This window comes from Adiantum capillus-veneris, chromosome 6, assembly GCF_014529385.1.
Source record: "Adiantum capillus-veneris isolate H3 chromosome 6, ASM1452938v2, whole genome shotgun sequence".
Taxonomy (NCBI): domain Eukaryota; kingdom Viridiplantae; phylum Streptophyta; class Polypodiopsida; order Polypodiales; family Pteridaceae; genus Adiantum; species Adiantum capillus-veneris.
Genome location: NC_140936.1, coordinates 120387436 through 120392400, shown reverse-complemented (window position 1 = coordinate 120392400; position 4965 = coordinate 120387436). Strand labels below are relative to the sequence as shown.

At 39.8% G+C, this 4965-nt stretch overlaps 1 pseudogene; it reads left to right on the top strand.

Moving 5' to 3' along the window:
- The first annotated feature begins 3439 nt into the window (after nt 1-3439).
- Nucleotides 3440-4203, top strand: LOC147456174 (uncharacterized; annotated as a pseudogene).
- The last annotated feature ends 762 nt before the right edge of the window (nt 4204-4965 follow it).

Below are 4965 nucleotides of genomic sequence, written 5' to 3'. Positions count from 1 at the left end.
TTGACGACATATATACGCACGACAACATATGGTACATAAAGTATAAACGTAAAAGTACAAAATGTGTGATTACGTGATACAAATGATATGTGTATATACTACATAAAACAACATTTATCAATGTAGTGATCAATGAATACCATCAAAGTATTAACAAAATATCATCATTATATCAATAAAAATGAATAAATGACCATGGTATCAACGAAAAGCATCATGATATCACCGAGAATAATCATTGTATCAACGAAACAACATTATGGCATCACCGAGAATAACCATGGTATCAACGAAACATCATCATGGCATCACCGAGAATAACCATGGTATCAACGAAACAACATCATGGTATCACCGAGAATAACCATGGTATCAACAAAACATCATCATGGTATCAACAAAAATCACCATGGAATCAACGAAACAACATAATGGCATCACCGAGAATAACCATGGTATCAACGAAACATCATCATGGCATCACCAAGAATAACCATGGTATCAATGAAATATCATCATGGCACCACCGAGAATAACCATGGTATCAATGACATATCATCATGGTATCAACGAAAATCACCATGACCAAAGTATTAACAAAACATCATCATGGTACCATCAAAATCACTATGGTATCAATGAGAAATTATCAATAAAACGACGTAAACTATATCTCTAAAAGAATAATTGTACGAGAATCAATGAACGAGTATATCATATAACAAAAGATCATGTACCAACAGTAGCTCGATAGAATTTGGACGATCATCAACGGCTCGACTGAATCGGAACGATGTGTAACTGGCTTCTGCAGCAAAGTTATGTCAGTAACAAATATATGATTGATGAAGAAAAATATAATTGAGAAGTTTTCAATTATGAGAAAAATCAAAAGCAAAAAGTAAAATTTTGATTTTCAAACATATTCGCAGTCCGAGACGATAACCCAAAATCGGTGCAGAATTTAGAGAAACTTCCTTCTGCAAAGTTATAGACCACATCTATTCCGGTCTCCCATAGCGGGTAGTTTTTTCTGCAAAGTTGTAGAACACATCGATTCCGGTCTCTCACGCGGGTAGTTTCTGCAAAATCGTTTCTAATAAGCAGAAAAATCAAAAACAAAAAACGGAAATTGCTTTTTATGTATGTACGCAGTCCGCGAACGATAACTCAAAATCGGTGCAGAATTTGAAAACACTGCTTTCTGCAAAGTTGTAGACCACATCCATTCCGGTCTCCCGCGCGGATAGTTTCTGCAAAATCGTTTTCAATTAGCAAAAAAATCAAATACAAAAAGCGAAAGTTGCTTTTCAGGTATGTACGCAGTCCGCGAACGATAACTCAAAATCGGTGCAGAATTTGAAAACACTTTCTTCTGCAAAGTTGTAGACCGCATCCATTCCGGTCTCCTAAGCGGGTAGTTTCTGCAAAATCATTTCCAATTAGCAGAAAAATCAAAAACAAAAAGCGGAAGTTGCTTTTTAGGTATGTACGCAGTCCGCGAACGATTACTCAAAATCGGTGCAGAATTTGAAAAAACTTCCTTCTGCAAAGTTGTAGACCATATCCATTCCAATCTCCATGGCGGGTAGTTTCTGCAAAATCGTTTTCAATTAGCAGAAAAATCAAAAACAAAAAGCGAAAGTTGCTTTTTAGGTATGTACGCAGTCCGCGAACGATAACTCAAAATCGGTGCAGAATTTGAAAAAACTTCCTTCTACAAAGTTGTAGACCACATTGATTCCAGTCTGTTTAGCGGGTAGTTTCTGCAAAATCGTTTCTAATTAGCAGAAAAATCAAAAACAAAACGCGGAAGCTGTTTTTCAGGTATGTACGCAGTCCGTGAACGATAACTCAAAATCGGTGCAGAATTTGAAGAAACTTCCTTCTGCAAAGTTGTAGACCACATCGATTCCGATCCCTCCAATGGATAGTTTCTGCAAAATCGATTTTGATCAGGAGAAAAATCAAAAACAAAAACGTACTGCTCTGATACCATGTTGAGAGAGAAGGAGAGAACACAGAAGTAGAACCCCAAAGTATGTAGAATACACACATGAGATGATGTATATATAGAGGGGACCTGGGTGCCATATATAGAGAAGCCATATATTGAGTAGCTTCACATATAAGCTCAACAAGTTTTGGGAGGAGAATTGCCGCACCTTGTCAAACTTCAGAAAGACAATTTGACATAGGATTGGTCGCAAGCAATACATAGAGCATAGTGCTATGGTCCTATAGATTACACAAAGTCATCTCTTTCATGCATTCCAGGATGCCCACCCCGAGACTAGCATTGGTGAGCACTCCTTTGAGACCTACAAGCCTTGGTATGTGTGATTCATGTGCGAGAGGGAGACAAGTTGTTGCAGATACCATGCGCAATTTAAGATTATGTATGATGTGTTCCGTGCTCTTTCGGGACATGCTGGAGAGGTTCCGACGGGGCCACGATGCTTCATCCACTCTTTGTTGTGTGAGCGTGTAGACGGGGCCTCCTACCATCAAATGTTGTGTGTGGAGGGCAAGTGTGTCCAATGTGGGGATCTTGCACAACTTACGCCTATCCTAGATAACGGTGATGCGGATGCGGCAGTTACATGGAATGACTATGACTACCAGACATACACAGGGCTTCGAGGTGGCACATCTTGTAGGTTGCAACTCACATCTCATATTGCACCTTGTCCCTACTTCATGCAGGATTTTAGGTCCACTATGTATCCATATGTACAGCATGCGCATCGCGCAAAGTGGCAAGATCGTCAGTTTTGTGCTTGCCTTGCCGCCTTCCCCATTGGTGTTGTGGTCTTTGTCATGGATTTTGCAGAGAACTACACCTTTCCTCCACAACAGGAGATCCAGTCCGTATATTACTTCTCTAAGAAGGTAGAAATAATAGTTTCATAACTTTACATTTGCTTTGCATTTATAGCCACATGATGTAATTGTATTGTTTTATTTACTCTAACCTTTTTAAATGCTCTTGAAGGTGGCAATCGTTGTCCATTATCGTCATATTCTTGGCAACAACTCATGGAGTGGAAAGCTTTGAGGACTCATGAGTGATCATACGTGAGTACCATTTGTAAATCAGTGATGATCGCTCCTGCAATGAAAAGTTTGTGTAGCATTGTTTCCAGCAACATGATCTTTTCCTTCATGAGCTCCACATTGCATTCTCTTGTTGCTATATTTGGTTGGGGATGGTTGTGGTGCACAATTCAAAAGCGCAAGTCAGTTATTTTGGTTGTACATATGGCACCATAGTAGTAGCATACCTTGGATTTGGAGCTTCTTTGAGTTAGGGCATGAAAAGGGAGAGTACAATGGTGCGGGATCTTGTGTAAAGCACGCTCTTTGATGATATCAGCTTCAACGCGGCAATGACCAATTTAGAGATGCTAGACAGGTTGTGGAGTGGTGCTCATAGCACATGGCACATGACTCATCTTCAAGAAGTTGATGCTCAGTGAGGAGGTTCTTTTGGTGTATGGATAGCCAGGATATTGATCTCACCATTTGGGACTGTGACACTATAACAGGTACGCACCAGTTGCACAACATTTGAAGCGCCACAAAGAGGGATCCCACCATCTTTACTAGGCACCACTCATGCTTCTATGATGCCTGCATACATGGTGAATGGACAGATTGCACCATGAAAGAGTGGGATGACAATGGACACTACATCCTCTTTCACCATCACAGGGTATTATCACATCAAGTAGCTTCATTGATAGTTGGACCACACAGTTCTCAGATGATGCTGATACTCTCACATATTACTTGGCAGAGGGAGATGATTTTGCAATTATTGCTGAGGAGGGGAATGCAGAGGGAGTTGACTACTATATTCTTAGGTGCATCAAGGAAAAGTATGTGCTTTAGGAATCCACCGTGGATGATTATGGTGAGGCATATGATGCTCACAATATGGTTGTTTCAGGGCACTATTTCCAGTAGGTCCATGGACATGGGCATTACGTCCATTTTCTATAGTATGAGTAGTCAAATGTGTCCATACACTACTCCCATATTGTCCTTGTTGTGAAGCTAAGGCTAGAGAGGATTGCTAGCAAGAAAAAAGGGAGAACCCCTCACTGGCGTTCGGATTCGGATGAGCACAAGAGCATCATGGAGACAATCCACAACATAGAAGGAGTTGTGGAGCTTGCAGATGATATTGGATCTCTTTAGGAGATGATAGTTGTGATGATGAGTGCTAGTGATGACCCCTACATTCGTGCTATTTATCTTTTCACCTTTTGTCCCTTTTGGTAATTTCTATTCTTGTATACTCTGGTTCATTGGTATTCTATATTATGGTGTTGTACTTGCCCCTATTCATTTGATGTTCATTTTTGAAATTACCATTCATAGGTTGTTATTTAGGTTTACCATTGATCTACTTTTATTAAAGGTTCATGGTCTTATGTTGCTGTCTTGACTGTTATTAGCAATTGTTAGTTGCACACATGAGGTGGTCACAGCCTAGCATCCCCCCCACATCCCAAAAACCTTCTACCTTTCAATTCGTTCCCCTTTCCCCTGACATCTTTCTAGAGCTAGAGGAGATTGAGGCTTTGTTTCACGTTGATGCCATCACTGGAGAGCATTATAGTGACACACATCTATTGTTGTCTTACCACATTGCTGATAATCCTCTCTCCTTGATTGTGTGTTTCCATGTCTTTTGGTACAAGTCGATGCGGCTATGGAAGCTACTAATCTTGTGAAGCCATGCTACCTATTATGTTGTGTCAAGTAAACTAAATAATTATGCGTAATGTCTTGCTACTCCCAAATAACATGATCATCCCACGAACAATAAGACATTACCTCATATATCTCCTATCTGTATTACCACCATGTAAAATGGTATCAATGTATCCTTGTATCTCCGATACTAAGTACATCGCATGTATAGGTGCACAATTTTTAAAAATTATTCAAAAATGA